General features: G+C 45.9%; 1 long non-coding RNA gene across 1 annotated transcript; it reads right to left on the reverse strand.

The window, feature by feature from the left end:
* Positions 1-1,966, reverse strand: LOC149336574 (uncharacterized). The gene is made up of 3 exons (XR_016284297.1): positions 1,906-1,966; positions 1,042-1,238; positions 1-39 (listed from the first exon to the last, which is right to left on the reverse strand). It is a non-coding gene; the product is annotated as an uncharacterized LOC149336574 (long non-coding RNA).
* Positions 1,967-17,480: the final 15,514 nt, after the last annotated feature.

Raw genomic sequence — 17,480 nt, forward strand, 5'->3', positions numbered from 1 at the left:
TGTTGATCCGGCCTCTTCATTCTCTTTTTCAACCTGCGACTGTGAAATAAAGCAGAAATAGCGCAGAGTTTCACTTTCATTCTATTCCTTCCAGCTTGCTGAATTGTTTATTTTTGTTTGGGCTAGTAGTTGAAGTATTTATTTTATATCACCATATTATACAATACCGCCAAGAGGATGGGCTAAAGAACGGAGACGAAGTATGCCTCTTGATGAGACCTACAACCCGGATTACATATTGTGACACCAGAGGCAGAACGGGAAAAACACATGACAAAACACTTTTAGAATGTTTGCACAGTGCAGTGAAAAAAAAATTTAAGGTGTTACCATATTATTCAGTAGCAAGCAAAACAATTTTCAAAATAAATACAGCAGAGTAGGAAAATGAAAGAGGCTCTGAAAATACAGCATTATTAAAATAAACAGTATAACAGAATAACGCAAATTAATCCGCACAATGTCAACAATTTCTGGCATTGATTAAGATTATAGAGAAGATAAAAAAATCTTCAGTTTTACTAAAGACAAACAAACTGGTACTTTGTTGTGCAGTTGCTACAAGAGATTGGTACACCTTACACAGGGTTGCAATATGTAGCTACCTGACCTTTATTAAATAGTTAGCTCTAGATCTTGTAGTGGATAGGGAAACCACATGTAAATAATATGCTATATTCCTAGAAAGGTAGGTAATGCAGAAATAAATGAAATCATGCTTGATTTTGTAGGAAATATGGGCCATCAAACTTAAGTTGTCGCAATGAAAAAGATTGCCAACATAAAAAGTTTCGAAATATTTCTACAGCTGGGCCAGTACGTAATGAATGTAGGGCTCTTTTATTAAGCGAAAATAAGCTACACTATAGTAGGTACGCTATTCACAGAATGGCGCTGAAGAGGAATAACATTACCAAATAAAGGGACTGAGTGGAAGAGGCACGCCTAGACATCCATGCACAAATATGGAAAGTGTTTATTTCCCAGGCAGAGTGCAGTGCCCAAGAAAACTGGCTTCACTGAAGCGCAAAGTTGTGACACATTTGCCGATGCCATATTTGACCGACTGTCACGCTTCGGGCATCCACTCAGCAGAAATAGGAGTTCCGCGTAGTGGACCCATCGTGGCACATAGATATCCTCCTGTCCGGCTCCTGATTTTTCGCTCGCTTTAACTTTGCGGTTTTCGCGCTGGAACTGCGAGCGCAGGTTTGAAAACCTCGCCTTGACTGCTGCGGCTGCAAAAAATAAGGTATCACCTCTTTAGAAATCTTGAAGAACAATAGACACAATGATGGCCAGCCGACACCACAAATAATTTTGTTTATCTACAGTACTGCTAACTACAGGTTCCAGTTGTAGCAGAGTGGGGTCTGCACATTTACATTAGAAAAAAATAAGAAGGCTAAAAAAAATCGTATCATGCCAAAAATACGAATCAGAAATGGTACGATACAAGGCAAAACCGAACAATTACAATTGTAACCAGCTTGATAAATGTGCAAGACCAGCGCAAAAAACGCAACACAGAATTAAACAGGGGCTACATGCGTTTGCTTTTTGCGTCCTGTGTCTACTTCAATGCATTCATTCCGTATTTTGCGCTGCTGTTCCACGATGCATTGCCACCCCGGCCGGCTTTTTGCCCAATTGAAGAATAATTGGAGACGTGTCACCTTAAGTACACATCAGTACAAATCACGCCACAATCTCGACAGATTCATTAACTTTGTTCCACCCTGTCAGAGTGAAAAAATGCATAATTATACATATCATTCTTGCAATGAAACTGGAACTCAGTTAAATTATTCTGATTGCTATTTCATAGGGGTGGGGGGGGGTTACAGCGCTGCTTTCTTGTTCATCTCACGTTCAAAAGTAGCAGGACAGGTAACTCGCGCTCACCTGTGAAGTCCGGTCCCAATTTGGTAGCGATCTCTTGATAAGCAGACTCTTTCCAATCACGCCGATGGTATTTTGGGTCCGTGATATCCCATAAATATCGCCTCTCTTCAACCATCCCGATCAAGTCAGTTTCCTGGCGGATGGAGAACGACGGCAGCATGTTTGCGGGAGCAAGTGGCACACTCGTCTGCTGTCGCGGCTGCTAGCTGCTCGAGTGGTCCTATCTCGCGCACAACCCCGTCAAGAAACTGCTAGTGCTCGCGGCCGAGGTAGGCTCTACACACGGCACAAGACATTCCTTTTGGCTCCCTACAAAGCTGCATTCGTCATTGCTCACAAGAATGCGGCGGGGAAATGTGCTTCTCCACGGCGGTGGCATCCGCCAGCCGGTGGTTGCCACGGCAGCCTCCCCGTCTGCATGCGCCCGCCTGCAAGACGCCGTACGCGGCAGATACCATTGCGACGGAAAAAAACCACGACCTTCTGAAAAAAAAAATGCCCATGTTTGCACTTCGAAAACGATGTTTCCAAGCACGAAAGGCACAAAAGCGGTGAATCACCGCAAAGTGCTTGGTTTGTTCGTGCGGTGTCGCCAGGAAATTCGCCCGGCCGGCGAACAGCGCCAACAGGGTCCACGAACGCTGTTTGTTTGTTGTTCCGGTTCCCGGAAGCTGTCATACCGAGGGAACATCCCAGCAACCTGTCTCGTTTCCCTGCCGTTCGTGCAGTGTGACAAGAAGTTGTGGGACGAGTTGGTTGGGCGACTTGTTGACGGCTCGTTTGCGAACATGTTTGGTTCATGTCGTTGTTGTGTTCCCGCAGTGTGACTCGGGCTTTAAAGGTTGAACTGAATAGTTGTCCATTGTGTTGGGCAGGTCGTTGTTTGTGGTGCCAATTCTATGGAGCATTGATACGATGAACTAGAATGTCTTTTTCTTCTTGCACTGCAACTCTAACTAAAAAAAATACTTCGCATTTAGGATGAAAAGCCTTCTTTTCAGGAGAGAATTCACAATTGCAATAAATACTTAGCGATACCTATCTGCTCATCACAAACAGATCTTGTCGGGAAGGCTTCTATACAGCAAAGTCAAACACGAACTCTAATAAAATATTGGCAGTCCTAATCAAAAGGTAAAACAACTTATAACTAGTCAGCATTAGTAGCAGACAGGAAAATTTTGTGCGCATCTGAGTAATGAGCAGGAATAAAAGTGGCTATAAATTATCAGGAAGGATCGAAAGATTAAGAAAGAAGGGACTGAACATATAAAACAGATGATTCATCCGGCATTTTAGGATGCATGCGCGCTATCAGGGTATCATGGGGGACTGTCAAAGAGCTTCAGAATTATAACTTTGCTCTCGGTAAATGTCGTTGAGTTGCTTGCGAAAGTAAGAACCCAAGCATAACTGATTCAAAACTGGTAACATGCCCTCATGTCTTGTGAGCAAGGTGGGAATTCCTTTCCTGAATAATATACAAAACCACGACGCCTGTGCAACCGCGGTGGTGGGTTCCGCTCAGCTGTGCTAACATGTCGGAACTTGTGATATGGTGACTTCATTTTTAGGCGCCCTCACCACTACATGCGAGGACCCGACTTGTTGCATATCCATAGCGTGCCCGAAGAACGCCAAACCAGGGAAGCAGCCGCACAGCCAGTAGAACCAGAAAAATGAACGTTTATTCAAAAGTGTAGGGCGTATTTATAAGCACCCGCGTGGCCGGAAGATGGGAAGCAGCACGTGTACATAGCGATAGCTCGAAGCTTTGAAGGATCGAAATAAGGCGATAAAAGTTGCGCGCACTTCGGAAACACACGTGAAGATGCCACACGGCTATAACGCCTCTAGATTGGGGCTTTATTTCACGCGCTTTTATTTTTGCGGCGGGGCTAAAGGCGGTGGCGGTTTGGGAACAGCTGGCTGGCGCAGAAGCTTTAGCACCACCAGAAGCTCTGAACACTGCTCTGCATCGGAGGAGTTTGCACCTCTCTGTACACATCTATGAAATAGGAAACAGGACTTAGTTTGGTTTATGGTTTATGGGGTTTAACGTCCCAAAGCGACTGAGGCTATGAGAGACGCCGTAGTGAAGGGCTCCGGAAATTTCGACCACCTGGGGTTCTTTAACGTGCACTGACATCGCACAGTACACGGGCCTCTAGAATTTCTCCTCCAAAGAAATTCCAGCCGCCGCGGCCGGGATCGAACCCGCGTCTTTTGGGACAGCAGCCGAGCACCATAGCCACTGAGCCACCGCGGCGGCAGGAAACAGGACTTAAGGCTACTGTCTGCGTATCTGAGAACGGCTTGGCGGAATCGATCTGATCGAGCCATTGCATTGTACAAGCCTTTGTTTCCGTCCCAAGAATGGACACAAAGGACATTCGTTTCACATTTACTAGTGCACATCGGCAGCTTGACGAAAATCATTGGGCGCGGCGCCCGATGGAGCCACATTTCCGTCATCAGCGCGTAGGGGCAGGGTACGGTACACGGGGGTGGTAGCGGCACGTGATATGCTAAAAAGTACCTCGCGCTCTAGTTTGGATTGGTTTGGTTTGGTTTATTGGGGTTTAACGGCCCAAAGTGACTCAGGCTAGCAGGGACGCCATGGTGAAGGGCTCCGTAAATTCTGACTACTTGGGGTTCTTTAACGTGCACTGATATCGCACAGCACACGAGCCTCCAGAATTTCGGCGCCATCGATGTGATTGTGAAGCATCGCTGGACCATCTGCACCTCCACATGGATGTAACTATAAAACGACGCTGCCGGCCTTGACAAGTATCAGTTAGAGCTGACAGGCAACCATGATGTGCAAATTTTCACGATGTGCTCAGATAGGCTGTTGTGATTGATCCCCTCCAAATGTCGTCATCGAGGGAGCGAAATGAGAATGGGAAGCCCTGCCAAAATAGAATTGAGAGCAGCATTCTCTTAATTTTGATTGAGGAATTTCGTCATTGAATAACTGCCGTTCCTATGGATTGATTCCTGTAACTCTTTCTGAGTCAAGCAGTGCTTCGCAGCCCACTTAGGGAAGCCGGTGTTTGAATATGCTTCAAGTTTGCTTTTAATCTGTGTAAAAATTACAGCCGTTCATTGTTTTTAACATTAAGCGTGTAAATTCGGGCCGTTCTAAAAAAAGCAAAACGACCACAGCTTGATTGAACAATGTCGGCACGCTCCATTGGACTACTTTTCCGGCCAATCCAGGGGTTTGCTTCACTTCACCGAGAAATTCCACTGGGGCGCCGGAGCTTCCTCGTCCGACAGGTCCTTCAGTGCTGCGTGCCTTCCATCCGCGGCAGCTCGTAAAGAAAAATACAATCCAGCCCACTTATAACGAACATGACGGTAGCACGGATTGCGCTTCTTTGTATCGGAGATTCGTAGTGAACGAACCTTTCATTTTCAGCCAGGAATACGAATACGACAAAACAAACGTTTGTTTCTCAGAAACGTTCATTATGCCTGTCGGCTTCCTCGAAGAAGACCCTATCTCGGTACTTCTCGAGGTCTGCAGAGCGGGCATACGTATGTTTCCGTGCAAGGCCAAGCAATAAGCAGATTTAAGAACACGATTTAACTAATCTCGGTGAAAGCGTTCGTGGCAACGGGTGGCAGCTCGGCATCCTCGTCAGCAGATTCTTGGCACTAGGGTAGTGCTCGTATTTCGCGTACAATGTCTTCGTCAGAGCATCGCTGTGCAATGGCGTCGTCATGATCCGCACCTCTCGAAGTAATCGCAGGCGAAGTCTTGTCCGACATCTATCCATCAACGACGCGTTGCTTCAATTCTTCATGTGTCCAATCACGCGAATGTTCAAATGCGTCTTCTGTCGTTTCTTGCCCCATGAACTGTGGTTCAGGAAAGCAATTTCCTATGTACTCAATCGTAAGCCGCATCCACACGGCCTTATTCATTTCCACAGCGGCGAACAAAGATACGCAAAGTGAACGACGCCGCCTTTAGCGCCATTTTCGTATGAACATGCGGACTATATAGCGATGATGATGGGAGATCTTAAGGGTGTGAATGACGCCCATTTCCGGTGGCTGAATCTTGCACTTTTCATTCGGTTGCGGGAAGAGCTTTGGCGCCATATTCAGACAATGCGTGGTGCGTCGCAAATTTGTCGAGAACGAGCAGAAGCTCCTATATTTTTTGCCACGTCATGGATGAATCCGCAAGCCACTCGACGAGATAATCATGCATTGCCTTTATGAAGCTCATGCTTGATTGCGCACTTCACGGATTAGAACGAAAAGTAAGGCATTATGCAGGACATCCAATGCGGCCGGTAGTGTACGAATGCGCACTGCAGAAAGTATCAGTCGATTGGACTTCAATGAGAATGGAGAGCCGCCTGTCGCCGGCGTTCTTCCTCGTTAACGCAAAAGTTTGCGCTGCCTTCCACCAGCGCTGTTGCTGCCTTCCAAGGTATTTGTTTTTTTGACGACACGTTTCCGTAAAACTGCCACTTGGTCGTCAATTCGTCGCCTTTCGTATAGAATTTTTTCGTTCTCGCATACGTTCAGAGGGCGGGTGTCATGAGTGATCGGAAAAACTCTTCAAACTCGGCGCTTACGAGATAAGCGAGTTCTTCGAACATGCAGCGGAATTTGCTGCGCCTCTCCATTCGTTCTTACCTAGTTGCGCTGTCCCGGTCGTTCGTCGTATCTCATATGCCGTCCCCACTGCACTGATGCACATTTTGACGGTAGCACTACCCTCGTTCGTAATAAGTGAGCGTTGGTTATAACTGAGGTGGTTATAAGCGAGCTGCGCTGTATGTCTACGGGCATAAAGGTTTCTCCGCCGCTACCTATACGGGGAACATAATTTAGGATTGACGGTACAGACGCCTGCACGGGGTGAAAGTGCGCGCTTGCGCCGTTAGATGGCGCAGAACGTTCTTTTGCGACACCTTCAGAAGCACCGCAATATTGTGATCGCGACTGTACTTAACAGCTTGGCGGCGGTGACAGCAACAAGAGCGTTTTGTAGCCGTCGAAGAACACAATGACAGCTGGTCTCAGCCGCGCTAAATTTGAAGCTGAGAGAGACCTTTCTAGCCAACGTGCAAAATGCAATGCCGAAAATATTTCTCGATGTAAACTAGCAGCGCGTAAATGTGATAATTTGCGATAAATATGGTCGCTCTTCCCTTCACAAAGTTATAAAGTCCCGTACGAAGGCTATGAACCAATAAACATTACAAAACATGGCGTCAATGTAATTGACGCACTAATAATAACGCAGCTTCTTTCTTCTGTTCACTTCGCGCCCCTGAATTCGACAAGCCACAGCTAAAAATTGGCGCCGACTTCGCCGAGCGACAGCTGATGCGCCAGTTGTTCAGTGAAAGAATGCATTTTCGTGAACTTTCCACTTCAATTCCCGCACCGGACTTCTCGAGAATATTTTGTGCACAAAATGTGACATTAGATGAAGATTGCTTGGATGTAGACAGAACATAGGCTGCAAGTATGGGCCAAGGGTGCGCCGGCCTCGGCAAGCCTTGCCACTGGCTTTTTGCCGGTGCACCCAACATCGCCATGATGTTCAATAAATATATTCTGATTCTGATTCTGAAGTAGGAAAGCGTGTACCTGTCCGCGACACCCGCACAAAAAAAAAAAACATCTGTCGAGCGATGAGCAAGAGAACAAATGCACTCACGTAGAGTCTCTCCAGAGTTGCGTCGTCAGCGTCCCAGTCCTGCTTGGCCGCTCAAGGTAAAGTGGACGCTGCACAGCGAGGGAGAACAGCTTGAGTTGGCAGCCAGTGAAGCGTCTAGACAAGTTGTTAAATGGGAAAAGTTAACTATTTGACTTGCGCATCCAGTACATTGTCTTATAAGCATGACCACACTCTACTGATTATTTGTGTGGTGCCAAACCAGAGCGAAGAAATAAGAAACAACACTGCTGGACGTGCTTTAAGCCGCGGCTCGTTTTGAAAATGCAAATTTTGTACAAATAACTGCTATTCCTTCACAAAAGAGAGCGAAAAGCAGCTAGCAAACGAAGGAATAGACAGAAAGCACAGCAAGTTCGACCAAGCCTTTCATTTTATGTTACCTGGAATACGTATTGGCGCTGAAAAAACCTATAACATGACTCGTGCCGCAAAAAAAGAAAGTAAAAAACGGAAGGCGTCAATGCGCAAAAGAACAGTTTTACTCACACAGGCTCTCCCTAGAGTAGAATCATCGGCGTTCTAGTCCTGCTTGCATATCCAGTGTAATATGAACACCACACAGCGGGCTAAAACTGCTCGACTAAGCAGACAGTGTAGCAGCTAGACACCGTCACAAGTGTTAAAAAGTTCGCTGCTTCTGTATTACGCCCCGTACTGCTTGTCTGAACACCACGCCCACCGTCCCGCATGTTTTCATGTGGTGGCACAACGTGACAACCGCTAGGAACACGGCTGTGTGTTCAGTTTTTTTTTCGTCTTTTTCTTTATTCAATAGCGCCGGTTGCGTTCTGGTGGACAATGCAGATGTGGATACACGATGTGTAAAAATGCTTGGTTCATCACAGACAACAACAAGAAAAGAGCAGAAGAGCACTCTTTCAAGCTACTGCGCACCAAACGAACGCATCAAGTAAATAAAAAGTCGTTTTATTCCCACGTAAACGTCGAAAGCGCCGCGAACCTACACTCGAAGATTCGAATGAAGTACAGAAAACATACTGCTTTGATCTAACAGTAGATAAAATTCTTTAGGCGATGATAAGGTCGCCAGGTCGCGATGATAAGGTCGCGACTTCTTCCAACCGGCTATCGTTGTGGGAATAAACGACAGCTTGTTTTAATTGGCTCTGCACAGACGCATTAGTGCTGCTTATCTCTTGTTCTTGCTGAGTATGTCGCTTTCAGTTATGCTGCATACAAGCCTGAAATTCTATTTCCGTATGATAATTGATGTCGGCGAACGACAGTACCAAACAATGTCATTGTCGACGAGATTCTAAAGTGGCCAAATCGGAGTGGCTGAGAAGGTCAGATACCGATACATGTATTTCGCAGGGTAAGTATGTAAATCGAAGTGCTTCCCACTTGATATACCTATAATGTGCGTTTGCGCATGTGGGTCTCGTATTACGTCTACACAGTGTTGTGCACAGGTACATATTCTAGAGCCAGCTAATATCATCTCAATAAACGATGCAAGAAAGATAGCCAAGACGACAAAAGGACTATGGGGTGGCTTAACGCATCTTGAGAGTGCATTGCAATGGGCGTGTGCTCCGGATTCATTGCGCACAGATGGGAGATGTGGGGACCCGCCTCGCGTCGACCCCTTTGGTTTCCTTCCCCTCGATGGCTCCTCTTCCTCCATATTTTCTATATACGCCAACGATATCACCGTATCGACCAACACCGGATCCGACGGAGAGATCGCAGAGTAATTACAACCAGCTATAGACACGGTACATTCTTTCGCGCAGGGGAATGGCCTATAGATTTCACTTGCTCAATCGGAAGTCTTAGTTTTAAGGAACAAACAAGCCTCGCAGGCAGAACACGACCGTCGGGAAGCCATCGAGTTGCACAATGACAACCATCCGATAACCCGATACCCGCGATCAAGGCTGCTATCATGTTGATTCAGAATTTAAAAAAAATTCCAGAGAATGTTTACTGCAATCGAATCGGAGCGAAAGCACGGATTTTTTCCACCTAGAAGATGACGGTTAGCAGGCAGTGCCGCGGGACGGAGCAGATGGAAGTTGGCGAAGACGACGCTCCCCAATGCACAGCGCGAAAGTGTGGAGCTGTTTAACACAAGGCGTGTCGGCTGCGGCGATCGCCTAGTTCAAATAGACGTCGCAAATATACGATGGAAACGCTGTATGTAATGTCTAGCGCAGTGAAGGACCTGGAGTACGTAATAGATTCTTGTTGCCAGAAAGGTGCTGCAAGCCTGGGCTTGACCAAAATTGAAAGCCGATGCGGTAGAAAAGTCTGAGCATAACGCTCAACGGCCGAAACTCGCTCTCTCCAGTAATGCGCACTTGATTGTTTATTTGGTCTTCCGAATTTGAGTCCATGTGTTATGATAACCTTTTCAGGCCTGTTTGTGCAGGAGTGCTGGGCCTAGAGCACCTGTATTTGAGACAGTTGGTTGCCCATTTGTTCTTTTTTCGTGATTGTTCCCATCCGATTATTAAAGCATTCTTGCAAGTTAACTTCATGACTCTACTTCCGAGTTTAGTAGTTTCTTCCAATTTTACTGAACGCCCCCGTTTACTAGGCTTTATGCAGGAGGATTACGCCTCCGTGCGTTTTTTGACAGTTTGGTTTTCAAATGAGTACTTATATTCTATTTCGCGCAAAAATCTGTACAAGGATATCATATCGACGCTCTTCCCGCCCCCACTGTATCGTTCTGTCTACTCTGGGCTCATGGGTCATGATGTTTTAAAGCGAGTGCGTAAATTGCCAATCTCTCCTTGCACCAGTACATTTTTCTATAAATTACACACCGAAACTCTACGTGTCAACACGTGGCTCGACAGGAAAAACATTTTTGTGTATTCTGTAAACTGCCGCTTGTGCAATGTGCCCGAAACTATTGAACATTGTTTTATAGACTGCAAAGACGCGATTTTGTTTTGGGACGTGGTGAAGAGGACGCTACAGAAAAATTTTCTGGTAAATTCCTACAGTGTGCGCTACCTTGTTGTTTCCCAACCTGACTCGAATCCCTATGATATGATTATTCTGGTTGGACTTCATAGCCTTAGGAAAACACGCATGCAAGACCGCAATGTTAAACCTCTTGTTTCGCCCAGAATTCATTTTATCCAAATTCTGCTGCAGGTAAAGGACATTTACAAATAATTGGACTTTTTACCGGATTGGTTTCCTCTCCTGATCCACTGTATATCCTTACCGGCCTCTTAGTTCTAATCAGTTTAATATAATGTTTGTCCTACGTAGCGCCTACCTAGGGCCTCTGTAAAAAGATTTTTTCGTGTGTGTGCATACACACAAACATATGTATGTACTTTCGGTACAAAACCATGTAAATAAATACTATGAAAGAAAAAAAAAAGGCGGCGATCGCATAGAGGTCTCGCTCAGGAGATCTGTTCTCGCAGCCACGGGTTCGACTCCCAGCCATGGATATTGATTCAATTTCTTTTTCTCTCTTTAATCGTTTGACCTCTAACTCAGCTGAAGTGAACCTTTCTCTTAAATACAACACGGATGCGCTACATCGGCTACGCGTCACGGCACACCAGAAAGGCGGGCTGGTGACGCGCATTGCCACCCGTCGCTGGGGCATGAGAAAAAGACGATCTGAGCAAGATAACGCAATCCTTCATGACAACTAGAATCACTTTCGCCTTCCTGTTCTATCATCAGTGTTGCAGGCACGAAGAGGCACTTAATAGCATCATCAGCACAGCACACAAGGCGGCCCTTGATCTGCCGGCATACGCCAACTCACATCGACTGCTGCGCTGCAGTTCGGAATTTTTATCGTTTATGGGGCTTAACGTCCCGAAGCGACTGAGGCTATGAGGGACGCCGTAGTGAACGCATCCCGAAATTTCGATCACCTGGGGCTCTTTAACGTGTAGTCATATCGCGCAATACAAAGGCCTCCAGCATTTCGCCTCAATCGAAATGCGACCTCCGCGGCCGGAATCTAACCCGCCTCTTTCGGGCCAGCAGCCGAGCGCCACAACCAATTTGCCACTGCGACACACACACACGCACACACCACCAGCTTTTCTTGTAATGGGACTAGGAATGCCTTCGCTCTAAATGTGTCTTCCGCTCTTACCTGATCAATCCTAAAGAAGGGGCCGAGTCGGCACCGGACGGGAGTCCTTTCATGGCGATTCGGTCGGAGTGTTAGTCTGTTTTTTTATGATTTAGATCTCGACCGCGCAGATCTCTCCACAAATGTTCTCGTTGCAATGCTTATAAAGTAGCGTAAAGGGCGCACTAGAAATTAAGCAAAAACAACATTTCTGCATGTGCCTTGCACAAACAATGCAGTCGGTGCAAAAACAATGAAATAAACAGCTGCCGTAGTGGAGGGCTTCCGAATATTTTGGACCACCCGGATATTTTTAACGTGAAATAACATCGCACAGGCGAGAGGTCCTTTTCCGTCTCACCTCCGAGTAAAAGAAGCAGCGAAGGCTGGGATTAAACCCGTATCCTCGGGTTCACCACACCAGCACCTTATTCAGTGTGCCATTTCGGAGTGCGGAAGGGATTCTAGTAGCAAGTGCGGCAAGAAAGGCATTTTGAGGCTATCAGAAACAGCACGGCAATGACCAACGGTTGTCCCGAGTGGTTTTCGATCAGAATGGTACGCAAATAAGGCCCATTTTGGTGCCGGTAGAATGATGCATGTTTGCTTCGTAGCGCTTTACCAAGCGTATTATCCCAAGCAATCTCAGGATCACATAACGAATTAGGCTCAACTTGCTTTTTTAAACCGCAGATCTTCCCTCCCAGCCACCCCTGACTGCGGCGGCCAAATTTCGATGGAATCGACGCCCGTGTGTTGTGCGATATCAGTTCTCGTTTAAGATCCCCATTTCGTCGAAATATTTAGGCCGAAAGCCTTTCTTGGCTATGTCGACGATTTCGTGTCCGCAAAACGTGTCGGCAGCAGTTGCGGGTAAATGTAAAGAGATATCGTCTGAATGGTCATTATCGAAGGGGGTGATGTGAGAATGCAGGGCGAAAAATTTGGTGCCAATCGGATCGTTCGTTAATTGCTTAGAAACAAAAAAGCGACCAAAATTGGCGTGGCCCGGGTTGTGTAGGGCGAAGTTTCAATCGCTGGAAGTGTCGTACCCCGTGTCGCCCCCAAGTGACCTACCACTTGATTAGCCCACGTGACCCTTAAGGTGTGCGCTGCCAACAAGCAGCCCGAAATTTGAATGTCCTAAATTAATATCGAGGTCAAACGTGGCGGCTTTGGAGTTAGTTAGGAGGAGACAGTGTTGGACACATCTTTGTGTACTTTTAAATGTAAATAAAGAATTTGAATTTGAATCGAAATCTAATAAATATTAACAAATTATATAGACGCCAGTAGAAAATGAAGATGAATTGCGGTGCATTAGAGTGAATTAAGGTGAGTTAATTATAAAATAAGCTGGATTAATGTGGCTATCATGTGACTTAATTATATATTGCAATGAATTAAAGCTGTATTGGAGTAAATAAGTTGTGAAGTAATTGTGAATTTAGTGTTGATTGAATGAGTCAATATCGAAAGGAATGAATTAAGTGAAATAAAATGAGTTATTATAGATGATTTGTGTCAAAATTGTGAATTAAGTGTGAATGAAATGAAATAATTGTGAATTACAAGCGAAATATTTATACAGTAAGTTGCATTCACTGTGGTTTCAGGTGAACCATGAGATTCAATTGTCTGACGCGACCTCACAATCGACATAGAGGCTAAGAGGAGCAACAAGAGGCAAAGTGGAGCAATTAAAGGCGGCGAGGAGGATTGGATTGGAAAACGTTTATTGTCAGCACTGAGCCCTAGTGGGCATTATACTAGGTGGCTTCGAGCCCATGGCTCTTGGCGACCTTGTGAGCCCACTCAGTGGCCCGGACTTGCGTCAACGGGTCTGAGCTGGCCAGTATAGCCTCCCACCGCTCTAGAGAAGGGACTGGTAGTAGGTCCGCCGGTGGCGGCGCCTTTTTACAGCTCCATAAAATGTGGTCATATCCGGCTATCTCGCCGCATTGTTTGCAGGTAGCGTTGTATTGTGTTGAATACATGTGTGCTAGTCTCGACGGGCTAAAGAAGGCTCGCGTCTGGAGCCGACGCCACGTTACCTCCTGGCGTTTGTTGAGCTTTTTGTCTGGTGGCGGATAGATCCTCCTTTCCAGTTTAAACTGATTGGTGTATTCGTGAAATGATATGAATGCATCTCTCGTGAAATTTGGGGACTCAACCCGGCTCACTGCTCCGCTGACATAACCTCGAGCTATACTGTGAGCCAACTCGTTTCCCTGTTCCCCGAGTGTGCCGGCACCCATATTAGTTCCACCTCTCTTTGGTCACAGTCTTTATCTCTTAGGATTCGTTCTGCCTCCTGGGAGATCATACCCCGCGCAAAATTGTTGATAGCCACCTTGGAGTCGCTAATTATGGTGACTGCTTTGGTGCTGGCCATTGCCATGGCGATAGCCGCCTCCTCCGCTGTCCCTGAGTTTTTTGTTTTGACCGAACCGGCCGTTAATGTTTCACCCGAGTCGTTCACGGCCACGACCACAAAGGAGTCGCCTCCTTCGTATTCCGCCGCGTCTACATAGGTTGTGTATTCCGAGCCTTCGAGCTTGGCTTCAAGGGCCTTTGCTCTGGGTCTCCTCCTGCCTTCGTGAAAAGCAGGGTGCATGTTTTTTGGAAGTGGTTTAATAGTGAGTAATTTTCTAACTTTGGTCTGTAATTTTGCCTGCGCGTTTCTTTCCGGAATTCTATCATGTAATCTTAGGTTGCTCAGTATCTTTCTGCCCGGGGGTGAGGTCGCAAGCCTCCTTAATTGCGGAAATATATGTGCCTCGCATAGATCCGTGGTGGTGTTGTAGATCCCCAGTTTAAGAAGTCTTTCCGTATGAGTGCAGTGGGGCAGCCCCAATGCTGCTTTATATGCCTGCCTTATGATCCCATCTATTTTGTTCTGTTCCGCCAGCCCTAGCTTGAGGTAGGGAACGGCGTCCCTTACGAAAATGGCAGATATGGGCCAGATATATTTTATATATGGCTGTATATACTCATATATGGGATCATATAAAGTTAAATAGGTCCATATATGCTCGTATATACGGCCAGATATGACCATAGGAAACCTGATATGCCGCTATATACTGCTATATATGGGCGTATAAGACCACAAATACGGGCAGATACGGCCATAAGGTACCTTATATAGTGCCATATACTGTTATATATAGTCGTATTTGCGTCCTTATATAGATGCTCTTTCTTTATATGGGGACCTTCAAATCCTTATATGGAAACAATCTCGCAGATATGGAACATATCCTACCTCATATATGGGATGCTTGTGCCATATACTTCCGAACTTAAATAATTAACTTTGTGTCAAACATGATATTGTTGGTCAATTAAGATGGTGAAACACACCGCACAACAAGGTACTAAGCTTTGTATGATTGAGGCTTCAATCAAGTTAGACTGCTATTACATAGCGGTGTTTAATTAAGGTGAATTAAAGTACAGTGCTATAAATCACCTTCAACTTTTCTATGATTTAAATGCACTTATACATGCATATACGCGCTTTCTATCTTGGGTGGACTTCGAACCTTCCTGACGAACTGAACCTTCCTGACTGGGTCTAAATAAGTGGATTACAAGTCCAGTGAGTTGTTTGCGATCGAAATCATAGTTTTTAGGAACATAGATAGATTATAGAGTCCCGAACGTACAACAACCGCTTGGGGATCGAACTCAGCCCCTTCGCAAACGTGATGAATACTCAAACCATCAAGCCGGTGGTGCGGTGTACGTTCCTTCTTTGGGCGCTGTTCCCCAAAACTATGTCGTTCTGAAGGACTGGGAAATCTGCATTAATTGTTTGCGGTAATGCCGTACAACAAACGTTTGCAAAACCGCTGCAGCATACAGCCATTTCTTGTCCAGGAGCGTAAATAACACATCGCTCCTTGCGGCACAGGGATGAAAATTAAAACGCTCTAGTATAATTATCAGAGAAAAAATACAAAATGTTTGTAAATTCATCTATCTAGAGTTGCCAGCAAAACGTTTACAATGCAGACGAGAAAAACTCCACAGCTACACGCAAATCTTTTACTTATCGCCTTTTCCGCGCCACCGAGTCTCCGTGGTGTACTGACCAAGCTCGCCATTCTACTCCGACTGTTGTGCCAAGCTGAACAGTTTGTAAAAAATCTTCTGCAAATAGTTCTTGATACTATGCGCGTTGGTCTGTTTCTTTTCGCCTCAACTTTTTCTTCCCTTGATAATCCAACCTCCCCTGCCGGCCGATATTCAGATGCCAGTTCTGAGACCGACCGTCACGGGAACGCAAGACATCCCTTATTTGCGTAATAAATGAGTCGCCGCTGTGTCCACGGTCAGCCACCACTCACGGCAAAATGTTCCTTACCCTACTGAGCGAGAGATGGCGTTGCTGAGGCGGTGAAAAAGCAGACCTTCGAGACCCGCCCAGAATAGCAGAAAAGCGACACATTGCCGCCTTCGGCGGTGCTCAGATGGTAGCTGTAGAGTTCCTGTAGGTAGCTGGAGGGTGGGTAGTCCAGGTCCGTGTCACTTTCCCCCTTTCTTTCGCTCCGAAAGGCACGCCGAGGGTACCGAGGGAACCAGAGCTTTGCAGAGGGGCGTTGCAAGCGCGAGTGAAAAGCACCATAGCACCGTCTCCCGCGACTCCCCACAATTGACCGGACAGACCTGTCACCCCTCCCATTGAGAAGTTGCGCGTAACGCCCTTTCTCTTGAAAAAAAAAAACCAGTTCCGCACATACTTTGCACGTGTTGGACTAGCTGGAAATCTGTTTGCGCTGACGCTTCCTTTTTCCTTCCTGCTAGAACGCTGACGAGATTAAGAGGATTAGGAAAATGTACAAGGGCGATAGAAAATAATGTGAACAGCATGTTGCCTACGCACTGCGAAATTGGAATTCATGTCTGTAGCGTACTTGCGTTCGAATTAGGCGCCGCGCTGTTCGCATTTCTTTCTATCGCGACAGTACCCTCTTAGGTGCAGGTTCCAAGAAAAAGTGGTCAGCGATTTTTTTTTTTTTGCGCCGAACCTGAAAAAAAAAAAGAGAGAACTGACAGTGCATCAGGTCCACTTCGTGGAGCAGATTGTTGACGAAACCGCCGTTACCGTTGCGGCGAAATGTGTGTCGCAAGTAATTGGCAAGTTCATTTAAGACGTGTAATTCGAGCCTAATACCTTTTTTTTTATGGCCGGGACATTTTCGCAAAATACTTAATTTTTTGGGGTAGCTGAGCAGTTCGATGTACGCAACTTTTTTGGCCAAATAGTTGGAATTTCTTTACGTTTTTCGCTGAATAATAACGAGTATGTGTTTATTTGGACGTAAAATGAAAATATTCGAGGCTGAAAAGAAAAACGAAAATACGCGCGAAATGCGCTTACCAGCTGCTCGCTTACGGCTAACAGAAAAAATGCTATAGTTTGGTCGATCACTACGCAGTGGTAGGTACATTAAATTTAATGCCGATTGCAGCGCACGTGCATTCCCAAAACAATTTATTTGCAAAGCCATCTCTTATATTCAAATGCTCACTCATGTGCAAGCTAATATCTTTACTACTTTTACTTTGAGACATTTCTTACATCTAGCAAAATAACTTCGAAAATTGAGCCGGGCGTCACACAAAGGAACAATGAGGCGATCACTGACCTTGCCTCACACGCGTCTGCCTAACGCAGCTGTTGATGTCAGCCTCCAAAATATTTGTTTGCATTACCTTACCGGCGGAGGGCTTTAATGGCAAAAAAAAAATAGTTCCGTTAGCGCG

Source organism: Amblyomma mixtum, chromosome 7 (genome assembly GCF_055824585.1).
Source record: "Amblyomma mixtum isolate Tamu chromosome 7, ASM5582458v1, whole genome shotgun sequence".
In the NCBI taxonomy this organism is placed as follows: domain Eukaryota; kingdom Metazoa; phylum Arthropoda; class Arachnida; order Ixodida; family Ixodidae; genus Amblyomma; species Amblyomma mixtum.